Here is a 25,489-nt window from a genome sequence, read left to right as displayed (position 1 = left end):
TCAGTCGGTTGGATGTCTGACTTTCGCTCAGGTCATGATCTCATAGTTCGTGGGTTCAAGCCCCGTGTCATGTTCTGAGCTAATGGCTCAGAGCCTGGAGCCTGCTTTGGATTCTGTGTCTCCTTCTCTCTCTGCCCGACCCCTGCTGGTGCTCCATCTCTCTCTGTCTCTCAAAAACAAATAAACATTAAAAAAAAAACCCCAAAAAACAAGGTTAGATAGAGTTACCTTTGAGCAAAATCACCCTGGACTCAGACCAACTGCTGGAAGTCATTAAATTCTCAACAAAGGCTAAAGTCCCTGATCTATACTTCTACCATAGCACACACAGGCATGATCTCTTTGTGTTTATTTTCCCACTCTGACCGCTACATTACAGTCTTTTGAACTTAATTGTGCTGGAAGCTTCATCTACAAACCCTAAGTTGGGAAAGAGGAAAAAATGAACATCTTCAGAAATTAAGTAATAGAAAGATTGATAAAGAAGAGTTTAGTCATTTGCCATTAAATTAAAAGGTGGCTTGGGTATAATTTCAGAAAGAATTGATAGGAATGGGTCTAAAGTCTACTAATCTGTAATCTCATTAATTACACAGAAGGTTAAAAACTTCCTTTCAACACAAGATGTCCATGTTCACTGAAGAAATTTTAGAAGATACAAACAAGTGAAAAAAATAATAAAAAGCTCCCCAAATCTCACTTTTACCATCAAAATGAGCGATATCTGTGCTATTTATTATAAAGGTTGAGGAAGGAGAAACTGAAAATGCTGGAGGCCCACTCCGGGGGGCCCAGGGCTCCCTGAAGGGGTAGCGACAGACGAAAGCAATGAAGACACACTCACGCAATTTCTTAATTGGTCCAGCCCGACAAGTCTTGTCCTATCTCCTTATTATCCCCCTATCTCCTGTATCTCCTCTCTCTCCTGTATCTCCTTATTAACTCCTGTCTCGCCAGGTCTTGGGCCTTTATTTATAGACTTATGACATCAAAAGGTGGAATTTTTACAAATAATTCTCAGTGATAAAGATGCTTTGAAAAGGGTGCAGAAATAGGTTTTACAGAGGCATTTCTTAAGAACTATTCTAATTACAATGAGGTAACTTACACATCATAGGATAACAGGATATTCTCAGTGAAAAGCAGATAACAGACACATTTGTTTGAACTGGTAGTAAATCTTACAACTAAGAAGATAGCAGGATGTTTTCAGTGAGAAGCAAGATAGCAAACACATTTTATAACAATGATGCTAAAATTCAGTCATAGACAGGGCTAGGAGGCATTCTATTTGACTCACAAGAGGAAGAATACATTCGTGATGGTTAGTAAGTAAACCTTTTGTCAACCTTTTTCTTTGATGTTGAAGGTGTAAGGCCATAGGCGCCCTAGATGAGCTGGCCTTTGCATATGGGTTTAAGTTGTAACTACTCTTACCTATCCTCACAATGGGCACCAAATTAGCAGATGTCTGCGCAGTAGCTTATGCCTGGCTCTTGGTTGTTTCTATTTCCTAAGTTAGGCTTTCTATCTCGGGCCAGGGTAAACATTATCTTTGTGTTCTTTAACCCCCTTTATTTCCATGTCTTAAATGTGTGAAGCTCAATAGAAGAGCCTTCCGACAAACATCTGCAGTGCTTTGTTTAACTTCCTCTTCATAGAGGTGGGAATATGCTTCTTCCCATGAGGTTTCTGGGGAATATCGGTCTGATCTGGCACATTGTGAGGCCTAATCAATAGCAACAGGCTTAATTTTACACGAGCTATGAGTTAACAGAAGGAGATGCTAGTTTCCGCCCCTGTGGCAGGAGCCGTGCTATGTCTACCATTTCCTTACTGTGACCGTGTCATTCATGCGGCTCCCAGCATGAAAATATAACAGTTAACTGTAGGACTCAGGTGGGTATCATGGCACACAAAACCGTACTAGGACCTGGTGATCACTTTATAATTTGTGCCTGGACTTCTGTCTTCTTATGCAAGTCCTCTGAACCTCCCTGGAATATTACAGAAGTTATTTACACATGCACAGAATAATGTGTTGTATAAGAATATTTTGTGAGATCATATCAATAAATGAAGAAGAGGTAAAATTTAATACCCACTAGTGATAAAAACTCTCAGCATATTAGAAATGGGAGACAAATTCCTCAATCTGATAAAGGGTGTATATATAAGAAAAAACTCAGCTAATATCATAATGGTGATATATTGAATGTTTTCCCCCAATTTCACTGCTTCTGTTCAGTACTGTAGTCGAGTCCCATACACATGGCAACAAAGTAAGGAAAGGGAAGGAAAAGCAAAAGAAAGAGGTAAAACTCTATCCACAGGTGGCACGATTGTGTACTCAGCAAATCCAAAAACAGCAACATAATCATAGAAGTAATGAGTGAATGCAGCACGGTCTCAGGATAAAAAAAAAAAAAATCATTACCTAAAACCAAATTGTATTATCTAAACACTAGTAACAAATGAATGGAATTTTTCTTTTATTTATTTATTTATTTATTTATTTATTTATTTATTTAAAGCAGGGTTAGGTAAGAGAAAAAAAATAAAAAATAAAGTAGGGTTCACACCAGCTGCAGAGCCCAATATGGGGCTCGACCTGAGCTGAGATCAAGAGTAAGACACTTAACCAACTGAGCCACCCAGGCATACCTGGAAAATGAAATTTTAAAAATTATGATTTACAGTATCATAAAAATATCAAATATATAGACGTAAATGTAATAAAAGATACAGAAGATCTCTATACCATGGAATACTGCTGAGAGACAGTAAAGAAAGCATAAATAATGGAAAGATTTCATGTTAATGGATTTGAAAACTCAAATTATAAGGTAAAAAAATTTCTGAAATTGAATTATAGAGTCAATGCAATTCCAATCAAAATCCTCAGACTTTATTTCCCTTTGGTAGAAACAGATGAGTTGTCAATTTTTATCAAAGCCTGTCAATAGCAAGATAAACTTGAAGAAGAAAATTTTGGAGGGCTTACATTACAAAATTTTAAGATTTCCTATAAAAACTCAGTAATTAAGACAGCACAATAGGAAAGACAAATAGGTTAATGGAACAGAATCCAGAGTCTAGAAGTAGACCCAAACCTATACGGTCATTTGGGTTTTGACAAAGGTGCTGAAGAATTCAACGGGAGAGGAATCCTAGTTCCTGTCAATAAAATGTGCTAGAGTAACTAGACATACGTATGGGGAAAAAAGTAGACCTTAACCTTTTCTCTATATATATACAAAAATTAAACTGAGAAAGATCTTAGATCTATGAGAGCCAAAACTATAATACTTCTACAAGAAAAACGTTAAAAAAAATACTTCATGACCTTGTGGTAAGCAACAACTTCTTAAGACAAATAAAGCACTCCATGAAAGAAAAAAATTTAATAAATTGATTTTATTAACATATTTATCAAGATATCACTTAAAAAGTTAAAAGGCAAGCTACTGAAAAAAAGACATATTCAGAATACCTAAAGAATTCTCACAAATCAACAATAAACAGAGAACTAACCCAATAAAAAAACAGGCCCTTTGTTTGAGGGGCGCCTGGGTGGCCCAGTTGGTTAAGCCTCTGACTTTGGCTCAGGTCATGATCTCACAGATTGGGAGTTCCAGCCCCGCGTCAGGCTCTGTGCTGACAGCTCAGAGCCTAAAGCCTGCTTCAGATTCTGTGTCTCCCTCTCTCTTTGCTCCTCCCCCACTCATGCTCTGTCCCTCTCTCTCTCTCTCTCAAAAAATAAACATTAAAAAATTAAAAAAAAAAAAGCTGTATGAATGACCATAGAGCACATGATAAGGTTATCAGACACCAAGAAAGTATAAATGAAACTACAATGAGATACCACATATCCACTACAACTGGCTAAAATTGGAAAGCATGATAATGTCAAGTGTCACAGGAAGGAGAAAAACTAAACTCTCTTATATTGTTGGTTAGAGTATAAAGTTGTAAAGTCACTTTGGAAAATGGTTTAGCAGCCTCTAATAAATTTGCACATTTACCTAATGTATGACCCAGCAATTCCACTCCCATGTTTGTATACATGAGAAGTGAAAAATATGTCCACAAATAGATTTGTTCAAGAATGTTCATAGCAGCTTTATTCATTAAAGTAAAACCTGGAAAAATCCCAAATATCCAACAAAGAGAAAAATACGCAAATTTTATCATATATCAATATTCGTATAATAGAGTACTATTCATATAATAGAGTACTATTCATATAATAGAGTACTATTTTAGTGATAAACCTAAGTACTTAGAAATGCAGCTACATGATAAAATCTTAAAACCACTACCTGAATCTCAACTAGCACACCATCACTTACCCTAGTTTCATTGAATCTAATCTCATATCAACTCTATAAAGAAGATACTATTATCCATCAGTTTTAATAAAGACAAGGTTCACAGAAGAAAAATAATACCCAAGATTATATTTATTCATTCATTAGTTCATTCAACATTTACTGAGATTAGACGGTTGGCTAACAGGTGGTGTATCACATGCTAAGGATATAATGTCAGCAAAACTAGACAGAAGATTTAAACTCAGTCCTTCCACTACCTAGCACTGCCAGGTACTATGACAGGCCCTATGCGTAAAAAAAAAAAAAATGTGTGAACACTGTCGTTGCAATTACGATATAATACAAAGTGCTCTTAAAGGTATAAGCAAAGTGCTGTGTGATCCCCAAATGAGAAATGACTGATCATCCTGCCTGAGTTGGCTGAAGTGAAACTGGCAAAGGGGCTAGCATTCAGCAGACAGTCTGCTTTAAGTCACTGAGGAAGAGTGGAAAGAGTTCAGAACTTGGAACTAAGTCCACTTGGTTGGGATGCTGGCTCAGTATTGACATTTGTGAAACCTGAGTAACTATTCAACAATTTGAGGGGTGGTTGTGAGAACTGGAAATAATACCTAAAGATCTAAGCACATGCAGAAGAAATTCAATTTATAGTAGTTTTTGGTTTTTAAACAAATAATGTGTTAGTCATACTGCCAACATAGTCTACTATTGTAAATTGTATGTAATCTCCAGAAAGCCTTACCTCTCAAAACAAGAATACGATCGACTTTCTAAGCGTAAAAACTTAAGATCAGACTGTAAACCCACAGTGATTTGCTGGCTTTGACCTCCTGCCTCATTTGAACACGGCTTGTGCCCAATATACACCATGAGGCTTGGGATTGAGTAGAGTTGGCTATCTTAGTTTGAGTGGCTTACACAGGGTTAGAAGCCGGGACCCAAAAGTACTTGGACTAGTGGGAATAGCAGTCACTCTGCATTGTTCCTTTTTGTACAAAACCACTCAGAATATGCACTCTGTCACTGTCTCCTCTGTGTCCAGCTCACAGCAATGCTCACTTTAATCTGCATGAGATGCCCCTATTGGTCTACAGATTTCTAGAACAGAGGCTAGTGGTAAAAAATCAATTAATTTGAGAGACAGTCTAGTAAGAGAGGAGCAAAATGGCAGACTTTTCTCAATACACAGAGGCTCTTCCTGTGGTGCCTGCATCCAAGATTTTAATATAGATAATGAAATAAGCTCAGCATCCCTTCAGACGGCCCAGCAGGCGAGTGCTGCTGAATATCAAGGCATTTACAAAACAGGAGCTCAGAAGTTGTTCACGAGCCTGAGTGGCTCTTTATTGACATTTCCAGTCAAGGTAGAATAATTACAGCAAGAGTGACCGTGGTACCAACCTCTCCTAACCACATAGGTTTCTATGTGCACAGTTGACTGATGAACTGACACAGAAGGGTGGAAGGGTGTTTACATTATTTAATCATCAGAGCGAACACTGCAAACAGCTAGACAATGAGCATGGCTCGTGGAAGAGAACAGACTTGCACTGCGGCAGCCACAAACAGGCTGTAGATTATGTTGGGCAAATTATTTAAGATCTTCAAGCCTCAGGTCCCTCGCCTATTAAACAGAATAATGATGCCCTGCAGGATGCTGGGATAGTTACAGATAATGGAGGCACAGGCCTGGCACATTGCTTTGCATGTGCCAGACACCTAGCAAGCGGTTATTCCTGTTATCATAATTAATGTAAGGCGTAGCTATCTATAACTTGGGGGGAGCCAAGGAGAAGCAACGGGTTGATTGCTGTTGTTGAAGAGAGGCCATGTTCAATGGCTTTTAGCCTGCTTACATGGAGTGGATTTCAGGGAAGGGTGTGCTTGGGATGGGGAGGGGAGTGTGCGAATGAGAACATGTACTGGGTTGAGTGGAGGGTAACAGAACAAAGAGGGGAGAGAAGGGGGGAAATGACTTTCAGGAAAAGCACTTGTATCTTGTTAGTAGACTATAAGCTATTTGAAGGCAAGGCCCATGTTTCATTTTACGTTACTTTTTACCCTGTTTTTATTCCTTCTTACAGGCTCCATCAGACTCTACCATGACACCTAATACCCAGCAGACACTCGGTGAATGTTTACCGATATGCACCTGGATCGGGCCCTGACTCGTGCTCACCGGTCTGGCTCTCGCTAAGCAGGAAAAGGAAATGGATAGTGGTGGTGTGGGACAATTGTCCAGCAGTGACTCTGATAAGCAGAAGTGCCCTTTGTCCCAGTAGCTGAGTCACTGCACCATCACACTGACACACTGTGGCAGGTTCCACTCACAACACCAATAATGACATGAGGTCATTCCCTCAATAAAGCAATAAGCCCCAAACAAAGGGTCCAAATCTCAACACAGGAAAGGTCTGTCCCAGTCTGTCACCTCCTATTCCAGTTAGCACATCAGGTACATGAAATATTTGATGGTCCCATCCTGGACTAGGAGTCCTACACACACTGCGTTCATTAATCCTCCCAACAACCCTACGGAAGGTATTAGGTATCGTTTACAGGAGAAGAAAATGAGAGTCACGGGTTAAGTGCCTTGCCTGAGGTGGAGTGCCAACCAGGGTTCAGAATCATAGCAGACAACATGCTTACAGAAAGGTGTACATTTATGTAAGCAGTTCCAGCTGAAGAAGCAGGCCCCCAGCCCCCCTCTCCCATCACACCCCCTCCAAGGGAGGCCACTCTTCTGACTTCTCACAACTCGATGAGTTTTGCCTGGAATACTCTAACTTACAGTAATTTCTCCTTCCACTGAATTCTTAGATGTTTCTTATCTGTAATTTCCTCATACCCTCTTGCAGTTATCAATTATTTGTTCATTTACATATCCCCTTTTTCTAATTATGATTGTTATAAGCTCCTTGGGGGCCAGGGGTTTATGCTTCCTTACACATTTTTCTAGTATGGAGAAATGACTCCACTATATTTGTCCCTACCACTTATCTTTGGCTGGCTGTGTACCTGGCACTGTTTTAAGCACATTACCTGGATTATCTCATTTAATCCTTCCGACAATCCAATGAGGAAGCTTCTGCTACCGGCTCCCTTTACAAATAATAATGCCGAGGCACAAAGTGACACCTTGCTCAAGGCATACATTTCGGGAGAGACAGTCAGGATTCAAACCCAGGCATCCTTACTCCAGAGCAGCGTCAATGGGAGGACTTTCGTTATTCTCTTCTTTTTTCATAACATGTTTATTCAGGTATAAAACACCCATAGAAAAAAGACAACATATATCACACATTTAAAGTTCAATGCATTTTGAATGTGGGGAGAGTGTGTCTGGGCACTAGGATTCAGTTCCTTCATTTCCCACATGGAGGATACATACATGGATTCCCTGAACGCTGAAAAGCTATTACAATGCCCCTATGATAAAAACCACCAGATCAGGGCCTGCAGGTTTCCTAACATCAAGTGCAGAAAGAATCATCCTGATGTCACAAATTGGCTCCTTGTCCCTTTAGTGCTCGCCACCAGGTTCCTCGGGCCAACATCGGTCATCATATCTCAAGCTGTGATGAAATAGGTTGTATTGAGGAGAACTGTCAACCAAACCAGGCGCCCTGGACAGGAGACTCCGGCTGAGAGCACATGGCAGTGCCTTCCTTGCTGTGAAGACTGGGATAAGGATCTGTGGGAACAGAGCAGCACCCCATTTGCCTGGGGCACAGCCAGCTACGTGTCAACAACAGCCCTGCAAGCAACACAGGGAACACAGGAGTAACCTGGCTTCAGGCGTGCGTGTTCCCAAGTCCCTATGATCTGCCATGGAAAAACCGTGGAAATGCCCAGCAACTGAATATCTATCCCATCAATGCCAGACCCTAGAAGTTTCTTCCTACTTCTAGGGGGCTAATCCCCCCCAATCTAATTACAGAAAGATAAACTGTCTGTGATGTTCAAACCGATAAGTATCTTTTTTCCTCCCTGCTTTGAATCTTCCTTCACTCATCTGATGCAAGAAACCTCAAACTCAGAACTGTTTCAAATAAAGCAGCAATGCAGATATCTTGAAAAAAAAAGTAATAAAGTTCAATGGGTTTGTACAAAATAAAGACACCCAGATAACTCACATCTGGATCAAGAGACAGAACATGGTCAGTACCCCCAAAAGGACCCTCAGTGCCCCATTCTAGGCACTACCTGCACCCTCCCAGGGTGGCCTCTATCCTGACTCTTCACACCATATATTCATTTACTTACTGTTGAACTTTATATAAATGACATCATATAGTATGTCCTCTGTATATCCGTGAGATTCATTCCCTTTGTTGCAAGTGGTGTGTTACTTTGCGTTTCTATATTATATTTTCTGTATCGCATTGCATTTTTCTATGTTGAAGTGTGTGGATGGGACATGATTTATCTATTCTAGTTGATGGACAGTTGATAGATTCCAAACTTAAGTGTAGCCAATGCTTCTGTGAATATTTTTATACATGCTTTTCGGTACATATATGTGTGGGGTTTTCTTGGGTACCTAACCAGATACGGAATTGGTATGACATTGGGTATGCGAAGTGATCATACCCACTTACACTCCCATCCTCCGCACCTGAGAGTTCTGCTTGCTCTAAATCCTGTCAACACTTGATACTATTTTTTTTTTCATTTTAGTTATAATGTAGGTGTGTGATGGTAGGTCCTGTGGCTTTAATTGGGCTTTCACTGATGCCTACTGAGGTTGCACAGGTACTGGTCATTTGGATGTCCTCTTCTGCAAGTACCTTTTCACAGCTTTTTTCCATTGGCTGTTCTGCTACTTTATAGAAGTTGATGTGTAGAAGCTCCTTATATATTCTGGATGTGAGTTCTCGGTCAGTATGTATGTGTTGCAAGGATCTCTCCTCATGAGGTGGCTTGCTTTTAACTCTCTTATCGACTGATAAACAGAGAGCTTAACTTTAATGTAGTCTCACTGATCAATTTTTCCCTTTATAGTTGTACTTTTTGAGTCTTGTTTAAAGGTGTGATTTTTAGGGGCTGCCTTATTAGAGACTGACTGGTGGGGCTGCCGGGTAAGGTCCCCAGTCTCCCTGACGCCACATGAGCTCCGCCTGACGCCACTGCAAAGCTCTTTCTCTGGAATTTTACTCTTTCAGAAAATAAAAAAGGAAACAAAATGGCTGTTGTTCATTCTTCAAGATGACAGCACTGGGAGAAACCGCCTGTGAGTCCTTGCTAGAGACCCAAATCCTGTTCTCCCCCTGCTCTGAGTATGGCTTTTCAGCTTGATTTCTTAGTTTCCCCTTCAATTCCGTGAGCACACCTTTCCCCTCATGCCTCCATAGCCTTCCAATAAACTCTCCTTCTGAAAAAATTTCTGGTGGCTTAGTGGGTTAAGCACCAAACTCGGCTCAGGGCATGATCTCACAGTGTGTGAGACTGAGCCCCGCACTGGGGTCTGCAATGATAGCCAGAGTCTGCTGGGGATTCTCTCCCTCCCTGTCCACCCCTCCCTCTCTCTCAAAATAAACAAATAGACCAAAAAAAAATAATTTAAAAAATTTGAAACTTTCTAATTACCCAGAGTCTATTTCTGTTGCTGACACCAAAGAATCCTACTGATTCCTTCTTTCGTTCTCTCTATATTGACATTATCTATTTAGGTGGCACTAAGCACAAAAGTACGGCTCGACCAGTCACAAATAAAAATTTTGACTTTCTTGAAACTCAGTCCTCATTCTTTCATGTCTGCAGTATGAGTTTTTCTTTTTTTTAATGCTCATTTATTTTTGAGAGAGAGAGAGAACAGGCGGGGGAGGAGCAGGGAGAGGGAGAGAGAACCCCAAGGAGGCTCTGTGCTGTCAGCGTAGAAACTGACACGGGACTTGATCCATGAGCCATGAGATCATCACCCCAGCCAGTATCAACATCAAGAGTCGAACACCCAACCAACTGAGCCACCCAGGTGCCCCTGCAGTAGGATTTTTTTTTTAAAACTCTGAGCTTTCTGACACTCTAGAGCTGGCTTTCTGACATTCTCATCAGGAAAACCAATGGCAGTTTCAACTCATTGGCTCCTAGAGAAACGAAGAAGGGGAAATCTAGCTAAATCTGTACATTCTCCAATAAAACAGACAACAGAAAGGTATACAACCAAGAGAGCATTAACTACCCTTAACAGTATCAGGCAGACTGCTCTGCAGCTGTGCCTAAGTAAGATAATTACTATCTTTTATTCACTGGTCGCTATAACGATGAGCATTGATAATTTAAGAGGAAGAGCAAACAATACTTTGTGTAGAATATTATTTAAATAAGGAGCACTCCTAAAAATCAAATTATCCTAAGTAGGAAGCATGGGGGAGGGGGTGACGATCTGCAGGAACACTGTTAGAACTGGAAGGCTGTTTGGGGAATCAGCTCATTATCATGCACCCAGACCCTTTATGTTTCACAAAATCAGAGCGTGGGCCAACAATAACAAGAGAGACTTTTTAAAAACAAATTATATCTCCCAATGAGTCTAAGCTGACAAGTCACACATATATTCCATTGAAGCAATTGTAACATTAGGCATTTCTGGAATACATCTTTTGGAAATATTTTTAGAAACTCTGGTGTTTTCTTTAGCATGACCTTAGTGGTGGCAAATCCTTATTCCTTGACATTGACTGGGTTGGATTTCTCAAAAACAGTCAAAACCCAGAGTCAAAGCTAGTGAGTAAATTTCTATAAATACATTTCCTTTTCTTTCTTTTCTTTTTTTTTTTTTTTTGTAAATGGGGACAACACATTGGGATGCCTGGTAGCTCAGTTCCTTATGCATCAGACTTTTGATTTTGGCTCAGGTCATGACCCCAGGGTTGTGGGATAGAGCCTCCCATTGGTCACCACACTGAGCATGGAGCCTGTTTGACACTCTCTCTCCTTCTGTCCCTCTCCCCTGCTTGTATGTTCTCTACAATTTAAAAAAGTTAATGAATTTTTAAAAAGGGACAACACAACATAGTGTGGGTTTCAGAGTTAGAGAAATCTGTATTCTTATTTTCTTTAAATTTTTAGTATTTTATTTTTATTTTTGAGTGAGAGAGAGAGACAGCATGAGCAGGGGTGGGGGAGAGAGGGAGAGGGAGACACAAAATCGAAAGCAGGCTTCAGGTTCTGAGCTATCAGCACAGAGCCTGATGTGGGGCTTGAACCCATGAACTGTCAGATCATGACCTGAGCTGAAGTCAAATGCTTAACTAACAGAGCCACTCAGGCACCCCGAGAAGTCTCTATTCTGACACTTGCTGGTATATGATCTTGAACACAAGACAGCCTACTTGAGGCTCAATTTCTTCATACATAAGAAGGGACTAAGAGTCTGATGGGTGTGGTTGATAAATGAGATAATTATCTGAAGCTATTATATCTTTAGCTTTTATTATTGTGACTAAGGAGGGAGAATGGCTGTCTGTTGAATGTTAATTGGTTCTGAAAAGACTTTCCACAAAACCGTTTATAAATTTTAGGCATCACCATGAGTGAGTGACAAGACCTGCACTGTCTGTGGATTTATGCAAGCCAGCACAGACCCAGACGTTATTTCTAAAGGACCTGAAGAACTAAACACAATCCCAGAGTCCAAGTACTAAAACTGGAGCGTTTATTCACAGATGTGCCTCTTGGTGTCAGAGGAGGCCTAGACACTCGTGCTCTAGTTCTGATCCATCCCTAGCAATGCCCATGACGGGGCCCATGCAGAGACGGTAGCTTTCGGTGCAGGGGAAAAATGAAATAACTGATGGAGGAAAGAGAAGTTCTCAAGGGAAACCAGATTCACTCAGAGGACATCTTTTGCCCATAGACGTATACGCTAGGGCGCTGCGGGAGGGTCAGGGTCAGAATGGCTGCTTTAATAAGCTCCATCTTCAAAATTCAGAAGGGCTCTTTTCTAAGGTGGTACTAGCCAGGGGGAATAGGCTGGTCTTCCGATGGTCAAGCTTCATTTGGTTCAGCAACTGGATTAATAATCTTTCTTTGGTACTTGCCTAAAGCCTTGCTCTGCTTCACTTCTGTGGAAACGAAAATAGGTCATCAAACACCCCACAAATTCGAGTTACCTTGGCCCCAGAGTCTTGGTGTCCTTGTCAATAAAATGAGAACAATCACACCTATTTCACGGTACTATGCAAGTTAAGTGTGATCTCATGAAAAGCATCATTATAGTGTCTGACACCTAGCAGTTGCTTGATGAATAAGTTATTATTGGCTTGAAACAAAGAAGGAAATGTGAAGTGTTGTATCTGAACTACTAAGAAGATCATCTATAGATTGAGAGAAACAGTCGTTTGGATAATTCTACAATTTGCTGAATCTTGGTTTTGAACAATCACCATTAGATCCTGAATGTATATTTTCTCCAAATACTTTCTCTATACTTTATCTCCATATATCTTACAATTTTTGCTTCATTAAAAGAATTAAAAATCACTTAATCAATTATCCTTGAGAAAATCTATTCATAAATATCTAGGTCTTGTGTTCCATAGGTCTGACAGTTTCTTTGAATTACAGAGCTAGTGGGGTGCCTGGGTGGCTCAGGCGGTAAAGTGACTTCGGCTCAGGTCATGATCTCATGGTTCGTGGGTTCGAGCCCCACATCAGGCAATGTGCTGACAGCTCAGAGCCTTGAGCCTGTCTTCAGATTCTGTGTCTCCCTCTCTCTCTGACCCTCCCCTGCTAGTGCTGTCTCTCTCTGTCTCTCAAAAACAAAAACATGAGTTACAGAGCTAGTGGATGAAATTCCACAGAGAATGGATATTCACTAAATGATGAAATATTCCTTCCATTAATCCCCTGGACCCTGCGTGGAGTTCAGGGGTCTGTTTCTGTTTTGATCACGTCTGTGTATCTAAGAACACAGAGTCAGTGGAGGAGTTCTTCAGAGGGGAAAACAGGAACCGCTCATTCTGTCATCACTGCCTCTTTCACATAATAGATGTGTGTGTCCGGCGGCGAGTCAGGGATAACGTGCCAAAGACAGGAAGAGACTGGGCCAAAGGTGTCATTATCTTGTTTGAGACTTGTCCACACAGATGACCACCCTCACATTTCACAAACAATGGCTCTCCAATTGTTGCATGGCCATGGTCACTTTGGAAGAGCAATAAACCAAAAGACCAAACCTAGGGGGCCCGGAATGAGGGCTATAACACCGCCTTTCTGCCACTCAGGGAATTCATTTAATACCCTTGGGCCTCAACTTCCATATCTGTAAAGTGAGCGGGGTGATTTAAATGACTCTGAATTTGCCTTGTGTTTAAGACTGTATAATTTATACCCATTCTTCCACATTTTTACTGTGAAAGACAGCAATGGAAATCACCTCACTTTTACAAGGATGAAGAATAAAACAATCCTTTGATTATAAAAATGAAAAATAATAAAATATGAATTCAAATTAAAGATAAATATATATACAGTGCTGGGGCACCTGGGTGGCTCTGTCAGTTAAGTATCTGACTTTGGCTCAGGTCACAATCTCATGGTATATGAGTTTGAGCCTCACGTTGGACTGTCTGCTGTCAGCACAGAGCCCACTTTGGATCCTCTGTCACCCTCTCTCTTTGCCCCTCCCCTGCTAGTGCTCTATTTCTCTCAAAAGTAAAATAAACATTTAAAAAAAAATATATATATATATATACAGGGGTGCCTGTGTGGCTCCATCAGTTGGGCATCCAACTTCAGCTCAGGTCATGATCTCACAGTCAGTGAGTGTAAGCCCCATGTCAGGCTCTGTGCTGACAGCCTGGAGCCTGGAGCCTGCTTTGGATTCTGTGTCTCCCCTTCTCCGCCCCTCCCCAACTCATGCTCTGTCTCTCTCTGTCTCTCAAAAATAAATAAATGTTAAAAAATTGAAATACACGCACACACACACACACACACAGAGCCATCCTGCCTTCATTATCAGGGAGCTGCCGGCCCTTTGTGTGACAAGCCTGCTTGTCATATGCTCTTTCTCACCATCTATGATAATGACAGAACACTATCTATGAATCCTCAAAATGGCTCATTTAATTCCAACATACGCACTGTCAAGGCTAACCAGGGCTGCGGACAGACAGGGTGCCTCTTCCCCCCTAACTGTGGTCAACATGCAAGTGGTAGGCAGCATCAGGAACAAGTGGTCTGGAGATTAAGTCACATTGAACTGGGAAGCAAAACTGGCATCGAATTGCTGAATATCCAGATGTTCTTCATGAGCTGATCATGTCTAACATTTTTTGGGTATTTACACCAGGACTTATAGCCACATGCTTGATATACACAATCTAATGTTTGTCACCTGTACTTTGTGGGTCAGGAGACTGGGGCTGCAGAAGCTCAGGGTCCCAGCTGTGCTACTCAGCCATATCGTACTGGCCGCTCTCTCACAGAGGAGCTAGACAGGGGACCTCCTGTGTCCTTTCTCCTGTGCCTTCTTTCCAGGTCCAGTGATTCACATTCCCTCCTTTCATTCCTGAGAGATTGGGTAGCTCAGAAAGTTCGACACTTGACTTGCTCTTTGACTTTTTATAAGTGTTTTCCTCGAAGTGCCAAATGGTTCGATGACTACCCTATCTTCCATGATCAAATCATCTGGAACCAGTGGGAACCCTAGGGCGCAGGCTGTGTTAGACATCAGTTCATGTGGTCCTTTTTGTCGTGTCCCGCCCCGGCCGCTCCGGCGGTTAATCGAAAGGTTGAGCTAGGATTTAAGTGTTTACAGCAAAACATGTTGTAGACTCGGAAAACAGGTAAAAGTGAGTCTGGAACCTAGAGGACCACTTCCTAGAAGGCAGAGCTGGATGCGCATTCCTTTTTGCACTACACCCAGTTTTGTATCCAGCCCTCACCATGTAAAGAATTGGTATGGTATATCAGAAAGAACAATGAAAGAGGGGTGGAAAAACATGGGCACCCCCATTTCTGCCCAGCTGCCTCTGCTCTGCTCCTCTCTCTTCTGCCCACAGCGGAATAGAACCCTTATATTGAGAAGTACCAAACGTCAAGCGGTGTTTATAACTCCGGAAGGGCAAAGAGGAAGAAAGGCTGAAATCTTGTTATCATACTAAAAATGGTAACAATTTCCCAATGCACACTATGTGCCAGGCAGAGTGCAAAATAATTTTTCTTAGATGATCTTATTTCCTTTCCACAAGGCTCCTATAAAAGAGACATTGTTATTAACTCCTTATAAAGACAAAAAAATGAGGCACAGAGATGTTAAACAACATGCCTAAGCTGTACAGGTAGGAGCTGGCTGAGCTGAGATTTAAGAGCAGCTTTGCTACCGAAAACAAAGGGATTTGCTTTGAAAAGAATTGTGGGAAAGTGCCAGAAAGGGGCAGATTCCTAGGAAACCAAGAGACTGCCTGGAGCTGACCTTCTCTGAAACTACCTCGCGAGGGCATATCAAATAGAAAAGCCTCACATTCCCACACATTATCTTTGTTGAGCATATTTTTATAAATGAAGGCGGGGCCGGTTAATAGTGCCCAGTGAGACATGTGAGCCTGAGGGCCTGGCTGTGGGTCAGCCCAACACAGGTACATCCTGGTCATTGGCCAACATGGCGTACCGTACTGTCTCTGCCTCAGTAAGTGAACAAGAGGAGTAGACAAACATGTGTATGTGTATGTGTGTGTGTGTAAGATGTATGCAGCGTAGGCACAAAGCCCACAGGCACACCTTGCATTCTTGGCTAAAATTCCTTCCTCCCCATAAAGAAGAGAGATTATGTGATTGTTTTAGACATTCTTCTCTTCCTGGAATGGCTTTGGGAGGGCTGTATTCTGGCTGGGGCTTAGGCTCCCAGGTGGCCCAAGCATAAAGGCCGGCTATGGACAGCCTCTGTGTTGGCGAGTTTGGGTGAGAAAGGGAAGCAGGAACAACAACCCAGAGATGCCAGGGTGGCTCAGTCGGTTGAGCATCCAACTTCAGCTCAGGTCATGATCTCGTGGTTCGTGGGTTCGAGCCCCGCGTCGGGCTCTGGGCTGACAGCTAACTCAAACCCTGGAGCCTGCTTCAGATTCTGTATCTCCTTCTCTCTCTGACCTTCCCCTGTTCACACACTCTCTCTCTCAAAAATAAATAAAACATTAAAAAAATTAAAAAGAGAGAGAGACTACACCTCTCTCAGCTATCCATACTATCTATCCCTGTTCTCCAGATACATTGAAGCTATTTGGCTTTTCGAAGCTACAGATTTCATGCTTTCTACAGAAACTTAATCACCTCTCCAAATGGCAAACTCAGTGATACCAAAAGAAGCTGTATTTTCTACTTTAATCAACTCCCCGCTATTCCTCCCATACCTAGTTGATGAATATCCATCACACTCCGCCCTAAGGAATTCTTGCTTTTCCCTCCTGGCAGCATCTGGTGTAGGCTTTCGGTTTAAATGTGCAATGCTAGCCCTGGTGTCACAATGCAAGTGCCAGGAGTGATCCTAACTGTACTGGTTTACAGGAACCTGCCAGTCCTCCTGAAAACTGGCATCGTTCTGGTTTTTAAAGCAAAGAGATTTCTGGAGCCCTGTCAACTTTGTGTGTGCTTATAATCACCTTTTGATGGCAGACTCTTTGTGTTTCCATTACTCAACACTTCAGGTAAGAATTCTGTTTAAGAAACAGGTCCTTGCTTGTAAAACCTGTCAGTCAAATAGGGACACTTACAGGCAAATTAATTAAAAAGATAGAATCACATGATTTCAAAGCTCTTCTTGCTGTCTCTTCCTCCTCCTCATCTCCTCGGCCCCCCACTGCCCCTGCCTCCTTTTTTCTTTGTTTTGTCCACTGCTTTCATTCTATACACTGTCTTCCAGAACCTCCTTCCTGGACCTTGCTTCAGTTCATGGATTTTGTCACAAAAGACTAATCAGTCCCATTAAGGAAAATGAAAATCTATCTAGTGATCATATCAATGACAAGAGCCCTGGGTTTTTTGCTAATTTCTTACAGCATATTCTGGGTATGGGGCGGGATGGTAGGGAAGAGAAACAGGAAAAGTAAGTCTGAAGAACTGAAGGGCAGAGACTGTGGTGTGATCATCTCTGCACCCTCCAGACGGCCTGATGCAGCACTGTCAGTGTAAAACAAATGCTTACTGAGTGGCCTCAATGCAGAATTAATGGTGAACAAAACAGATTGTTTGCCTCCCTGAGTCCTTAGGCTCAGAACAAGAGAGAAAACTGATTTTGAAAAAATGGGGTGCATGGATGGCTCAGTTGGCTAAGTGTCCCACTCTTAGTTTCAGCTCAGGCCATGATTTCATGGTTTTGTGAGTTCGAGTCCCACATCGGGTTCCGCACTGACCATGTGGAGACTGCATGGGATTCTCTGTCTCCCTTTATCTCTGCCTCTCCCTAACTCACTCTGTCTCGGTCTCTTTCAAACAAAATAAACTAAAAAAAAAAAAAAACAACTATACTAAGCATGATGAAATAAAGGAACACACTTAGCAGGGAGCATACGCCTGGAGCCCCGCTCTAGCCCAGGGGGTCGGGAGGTGTCCCCTGGGGAAGCTTTGACACTGAAGTGGAGACTAAAGTATGAGGAGTGAAGGGTGCTGCAAATTTTAAGACCTTCAAGAAAGCAAAGGCTTTTTACTACTTTTCAAACAACTGGAGTTCCAGTGTTGGTGTGTGGACAAGAGACATAAATGAAACGTTAGCACTGTCATCCACGTCTTTCCTTCTATGTGCAGAGGAATTAAAATCCCCACAGGAGCTGCCCAAGGCCACGCGAGCTGGGACTGGACCCCCGCCCCCGGGGCTGACGGCCCCCAGGCCGGAGCCGGTTGGACCACACCACAAGACTGGCAGTTTCAGTGGCCACAGCAAACTTAAAAAGCAGTGTTAAGGGGAACCCTGACACATACAGATTGAGGCCTTATCCCACATTCAAATGGTATGTTGTGGGCTAGGGATAAAAGTTTTTAAAACTGAACTTTTAAGAACTCAGTGCGGGGCGCCTGGGTGGCTCAGTTGGTTAAGCGTCTGGCTTCGGCTCAGGTCATGATCTCACGGTTCATGGGTTCGAGCCCCTCCTCAGGATCTGTGCTGACAGCTAGCTCAGAGCCTAGAGCCTGCTTCAGATTCTGTATCTCCCTCTCTCTCTCTGCCCCTCCCCTGCTCATGCTCTTTCTGTCTCTTAAAAATAAATAAAAAACATAAAAAAAAAAAAAAAAGAAAAAGAAGAACTCAGTGCTGCTTCTGAAGAACGGCTGGAGATGTCCAGGTATTTTTGACCAAAATGTTCTTGTAAACCAGCAACAAGTGAACCAGGCAGGTTCCCCATCGTGTGCAGAGGACAAACAAGATGCAGAAGTGAAAACAGTACTGTGGTGATGGGACCAATTCAAAGTGGTATTTAAGGTCCACCGACTTCGCGCATTAGTCCAACAAGAACTAATCTTAACCACACCTGAGGAGCAGCCCTGACTGAACAGGTGGGACATTTTTTTAAATGCCTGTGACAGACACCTCCTGGGAAGTTAATGCCACCTCACTAACTTTCCTCAGCAGCTTCCCCATTTTTGTTCTTCTTTGCAACATCGCCCCACCAAGTAAAGACCAACACCTCCATTTCTCAGTCTCAGGTAGCTTGTCCTTCCTTCTTAGCAAACAAGATGCAGAGCGGATTAGAAGGCCTGGTAAATACAGAGGGAAAAACCTACTTTCTGGTCCACGCTGGCATCTCCAAACTTAGAAGTGAACACAACATGGGCAATAATCCAAGAGCTTCACTACCACCTATTTTTAAGCAAAGATAGTAAGAGAAAGGTTTCCAAAAGATAGAGCGAGAAAGGTTTCCAAAAGCTGCCAGGAGGCATCTCTCGGAAGAGAAGTCTCATTAAGAAGACAGGGAACTACCTCTAAACCTCAAATCCTTCTCCACTTCACACCTCTTCAGAGGACAAAAGATTGGAAATGTCCCTCCAATCAAAACAAGATCTCTCTCCGCGTTTCCATGATTCTTAGCCCCTGCTTTGGGTTGGCCTCTTTGTCTCTGCAAAGGAGCTGCCTCACTGAAACATCACAGAGGAAAAACAACAGTTGTCCCTCAGACAATGACGTCGCTGGCATCCAGGCATTTCCACTGCAGGCGGGAGACAAAGCCTGCAGAATTCTCAACCTGTTGCTATAGTAGCAGAAAGAATGTGATTCAAGCAGCTCTGCGGAGATCCATATCCAAATCCCTCCAGCTCCCGGAGAGAACATTAACCCTTCCCTGCCCCTTCTTGGGGGCAGAACCACCTGGGAGGAACCCTAAATTTGTCTTAGGCACTAGGTTACGAACTCTCAGCATCCACTCACTCATGCATTCACTCATGATCTATTTAATTAGACTCTCTTATGCTGGGTCCTAGGTTTTTGGTGGTAAACAACGCAGATATGGCCCTGGAGACTGAGGAAGAGAAGGTGTAGGATATTAAATTATGACTCAAATAACAATATACTATGCAGCATTAGTGTTACGTGGGAGCCTCACGAGGTTTCCAGCACAGCCACCACCAGAACGGAAACAACCTATCCAAGACAACCAGATTATACACTAATGGTAGCAGACTCCACATATTCAGAGCCACTGCAATTATTTGATTGTTTACATGTGCTAATTTGACAAAAATACCACTGGAAATGCCTGTTCCAACCATATCATGCCTCCTACAAAGCATTAGTTTAAATGAGTTGTTTAATCAAATCAGCATTCCACATAAAATAGAAATAGCACTGTTTGTTAGAGAACCATTGCAAGCAATTGCTGAACAGTCACTAGGCAACGGAAGTGGCAGGTGAGGACTCAGAAAATACGTGAAATAAGTACAGCCACAGGGACCCTGGGAGGACTTCTAGCTAAATAGTCCCCACCCCGATTTATTTCTGTGATCAAAACAGTAACAAGGAAACCTTAGGAAATAGAATTTAGAAATGACCTATAATCCAGCTTATTTTCCTTAACATTGTAAGTGCAGAAATCTGATATTATTGAACACCTCCCTGCTAGAATTCCTTACTTCCCAGGGAGCACAAATACTAGGAGGGAGGGGTTTCTTAGGAAGATAAACTCATTAGATGATGATAGCCTCACATGCTTTTTGTGAAACAAGGCAGCACCGATCAGACTGTCAAGCAAGAGCTTAAGAAACCAAGAGGACAGGCTTCTAATCTCAGACGGCCAGATGTGGTTTCATGAAAGTTACATAATCTTTTGTATCTCAGTTTCCTAAGAGGTAAATTCAATACACTATGTACATCCAAAGACACCTAATTATCAATAGCAGTGCCTATAAATCTGTGGCCTGAAATAAAGTACAACTCAGGAGTTCCGGGGAATGGACACCCCATGCAGTTGAAAATCCACATGTAACTTTCGACTCCCCCAAACCTAACCACTAATAGTTTGCTATTGACCAGAAGCCTTACTGATAAGATTAACCACCAATTAATGCAAATTTCATATATGTTTTATACACTGTATTCTTATAATGTAAGCTAGAGAAAAGCAAATGTTATTAAGAAAATCATAAAGAAGAGAAAAATACATTTGCAGTACTGTAAAACATCCACATTTATGTGGACTTGTGCAGTTCACACCTGTGCTGTTCAACATCAACTGTACTGCATTGTTATTCTCAGTAACACCGTAAAACATAGCTTCTGTTGTGGAGAATATTTGAGAAGCTCAATCATATTTCAGAACACGGGTTTCCTATCTCAACCAGAGACACAGGACTAAAAGTCTTTCATTAAGCAGTCCAGGAAGAGACAGGCCATCAAAAAGAATATTCACACACTGCAACATTGGGCTAAGATTTGGGGGAAGGTCCCAAATGATCTGACTAGATGGAAACTGGTTTCTTTTTGCCTAAGAAGTGATGATAGCAAAGGGATGTTATGTGACCTAAAACAATGACTCCACCCCAAATCATGCCCCTCCTGAAGTAGGCAGTGAACAACTGAACTCACGATCCCTTTACACTTTGGGGAACGGAGTGAGAATAGAAATGGAGGCATTCTCTCAGGGTTCTAGTGCCGTCTCTCTATTTATGAAGTTTGAGGTACTTGCAGGAATTTTTTCTCCTTTAAAATCCCATTGTAGATCATAGCAGCTTAGACACTTCTATACTTTCTGCTTTTTGATTGTTATGGGTCCCAGCTTTCCCTTTACCAGCTTTTTGAAGAAAGAAAAAATATAAATCCCTCACATGTCCTTCCTCCTCATGGGAATTTACTTTAATGACCCTAATTCTTTACTTCTCTCCGTATCCATGTCTTTTGCCACATGACTTTGCAGATTCTCTCTGCAAATTTGTATTTCCCTAGCTTTTGACAGGTTTGGCCATGTGACCTGCTTTGTCCAACAGGATGTTAGTAGATTAATGGCATGACGAGAAGCTTGCAATGAGCTAGCTCATTGTGGCTTATGCTCCTCTATGTCTGCTATCATCATGAGAAGAATGTGCCCACACAGTTGATCCCAGGGAAAGTTGAGGGACATGTAAAATAAAGCCACTCCAATGAAGCCAAGCCAAGATCAGTTGATTCTACCCATCCTGACTAGAGACACAGGGGTTAATAAAAATACATTGTTAATGGGGTGACCTGGGTGGCTCAGTCAGTTAAGCATGCTACTCTTGGTTTTGACTCAGGTCATCTCACGGTTCCTGGGACGAGCCCCACATAGGGTTCTGTGCTGAGAGTGCAGAGCCTGCTTGGAATTCTTTCTTCCTCTCTCTGTCTCTCCCCAATGCACATGCACTCATGCCTGTTCTCTCTCTCTCTCAAAAATAAATGAACTTAAAAAAAAAAAAACCATATTGTTGTATGCTACTGAGATTTTGTGGTTGTTTCTAATATAACATTATTGTAGCAACAACTGATACTCCCGCCACCATACAAATTCGCCTGCAGCAGTTTAAGGGCTAAAACACTGTTTTTCTTGTTTTCTTAATATGTAACAAGTAAGGGTCCTATTACATCCCCAATGCCAAAGACTTACTCAGGAAATCTATACAATGTCCTAAATCTCAGGGGATACAATAGTAAACAGTGTATAATTGTAGCCAGCAATCTGCACCTAGGAACTTTTCTCATCTAGGATCAGGTCAACGTGATTGCCCAAAGGTGATTATAAAGTTTTCTGATATGGGTCAAAATGCAGTACAACCTTAGTTTACTAATATACTTCCTTCCAGAAACATGCTTGAATCCAAAGCACTTGTCTATCAAAGCGAATTTTCAGAACCATCGCCTCAGTTGTGATCACGTGAAGATCAGCATCACGTACTACTCGTATTGCAAGACATCACTCGTTTATCAAGTTACAATTTATAACAAATGTTAGCTCATCTTACAGGAGAGTCGCAGGCAAGTCTCTAGCAATCCAAGGTTTTACGTATATCAAATCAGTAAAGAACTTGGAACCACTGGAGTATTGTTTGCCTGAGTACAGGGGAACTGGAATCACTGCACCTTTCAGTAACGTAAGGGACTAACAAGACCGTTGGTTTACTGGTTTTCAATCCTAGTCAATCACTAGAGCTTTATTACAGATTCCTAGTCCCCATCTATAAATATTTGGTTGAATAATCTGACATAGGTATATGTGTTGTTAAAAAGGTCTCAAAGTAATGCTTATGATCACGAGAATTGGAAATTCTCCCCATCCCCATCTAACAGAATCCCTCCAACCACTGACTGAATTTTTTATGCTGAGTTGCACTAAGCATTTGTGACGTTGATAGACCAAAATGTGAACACAGATGCACCATCTCCAGGTGACCACACGAATCCATTAGTTATTGTTAGCATAAAAGAGCATTCCAAAATTCAGCTGCTCTAAACAATAATACTACTTATTGCTCCTGAGTCTTTGGATCGGCTCATGTGAGCTCTCCTGGGCCCACTCACATGTCAGGTCAGCTGGCTGGTCCAGGATTCCCTCCTCACATATCTGGCATAAGATCACCATCAGCTGGGGAGACAAGGGCCTCCGGGCCATAGCAAGTGGGTCCAGGAGCATCCATATGGTGACCGGGCTAGATTCTACGTGAGCAAGTAGACGTGTGAGAGGCCGCGTAAGCCCTATGCTGGAGACTGGCACACATTCACGCTTTTATTTCTGCACCTTCTATTGGCCAGAGTAAGTAACAAGGCCAAGCCCACATTCAGGGGCTTGGTAAACAGACTCTACTTCTTGATAAGAGGAGCTACAAAGTCATATCACAAAAGATTACCTTCAAAGTCTATTATACAACCAAAGGGAGAAGACGGTTGCTTGAAGTCAAGTATGATTTTTCAAAGTGGACCAAAGTGTTCACTCTAATCTCAAAAAAAGTTATATAATCATTAGGGTGAAGTTTCACCTGATACTCCTCATTTCCATGCCTGCATGCATACACACACCTTATTCCTCAAGACCTCGGTCTCAAATGAAAGCCAAAGAAATCTGTTTCCTATCAGGACTGTTTCACATCATCCTCAGATGACGTGGTTTTTACAGATGACGTGGATGACGCACCACCTTCATGAAAACTCGTTCAGGATGAGTCTGTCTGTGACGTCTCTTCTTGGTTTAGGATGTGTCTACACGTGAAATGCGACCAAGTGATCATCAGGGCTGCATCCTGCAAAGGACCCCACAGCATTAAAAGAGCAGCAGTGCCTAAGAAATATTATAGGAAAAAGATAACACACTAGACCAGTGAAGAGTGCTGAGGAGCAGGAAACAGGCACTCACTGAGGATTCCAGGCCCCGGCTAATTATACTCTGGCCGCCAGCTGCTTCACTCCACTCCCCTCCTTCACTCGCCTGTGATCAGTGATCACGTAGGAAGAGCACTCAGAGGGCGGTGGCTGGATCCACAACGTGCCCGACCCAGGCCCCGACCCAGGCCCTGACCCAGGCCCTAAGATGTATGCGGCCTGCTGGAATGTAACAGCCCGTTATCATAGCATCCCTACAAGGAAGGTGTTGCTTTCTGGTGTTTCAGAAAAACTACCACAACCTTTTGGTTAGCTCTACTTAACATCTCTGTCTCTAAACACACACTTGTGAGGCTTCGGACAGCAGGGGGTGGTAGGGAAAACACAGGATGGCAGAGAAGTGGCCAGGGCCGGGAGTGGTGCCCGGAGGCTCTTTGGAGGGGATGTGGGTACAAAGAATGGGAGGAAAAAGCATGTGCTGCTCACACACAAGGCTGTCCTCAGTGCATATTTGACTCCCAGGTGTGTGGTCAGTCTTCAGTCTGCTTGGTATCACTGCTCAGAAGACTAAGCAACAGCAGTGGATGAAAAACACAATGAAATGAAAAGAAATGCTAAGTTCACCATAAAGATGCCTCAGAGAAGCCAAATTCAAGAAGTATCGCATTTAGTTTGAGAAGATACGCTACAAAGTTTTGAAAATGTGTGGACAGGCCATCAATAGGAGGAAACGCTGCTGCACCCCTCTAAATCATCCTCTGGTCCTGAGCACTGGATTGGGGAGAGAAGCCAGCGGGGTGGGACCGGTGACGTTTTGGACCTGAACACGTAGGAACCAAACCGCAGACACTGGTGAAGGCTAGTCACCAGTGCTGTCAACTCCGCCGGTGGCTTGGAGCATCTGTTTGTTTTTCAATCACAACTCAACAGAATCGCAACTATAAACCTTGAGTCTCCAGGTAAAATCACCATAATCATGCCCACCCCTATCTCCTGTTTGCTAGGTCAGAAAAAGTAAGTGGCATTCTTGGAGGGTCTCTTAAGGAGCTGTCTGGTTGGGCCACAGTCAGACTATGCCTTTGATTAATTAGCCCAGAGGAAAGCAAGGCTGTAAGAAAGCAAACTCCTCGTGTCATCACCACAGGAGCGCTGATAATGATCATGATGAATTACTGATTTCTTTTCAATGGAAGATAAAATGTACCGTCCTGAAACTCAGAAGAGGGGTGTGCAATCTAAGAAGGGGATTTTCACCCTGCCTGTGCCCCTCCCCGCTTACACACACACATGCGCACACACAACTTCATACCCTTCATGGCACAGGACTTTTTGGGCTATTGTTTACTGCTGCTCTAAAAACCTACCTGTGTGAATCCTTAAGCTGCCTGCACGGCGGTGCTGAGAATGAACC

The 25,489-nt window shown here is 42.5% G+C and overlaps 1 protein-coding gene and 1 pseudogene across 1 annotated transcript in view; one reads left to right on the top strand and one right to left on the bottom strand.

Moving 5' to 3' along the window:
* The window catches only part of STON2 (stonin 2), a 134,779-nt gene that overhangs the window by 30,589 nt on the left and 78,701 nt on the right, over positions 1-25,489 (bottom strand). The gene's annotated exons all lie outside the window — the stretch shown is intronic.
* Positions 7,711-8,225, top strand: LOC115301056 (annotated as a pseudogene).

This window comes from Suricata suricatta, chromosome 9 (assembly GCF_006229205.1).
Source record: "Suricata suricatta isolate VVHF042 chromosome 9, meerkat_22Aug2017_6uvM2_HiC, whole genome shotgun sequence".
Lineage (NCBI taxonomy): Eukaryota > Metazoa > Chordata > Mammalia > Carnivora > Herpestidae > Suricata > Suricata suricatta.
This window is presented reverse-complemented; position numbering and strand designations above follow the sequence as displayed.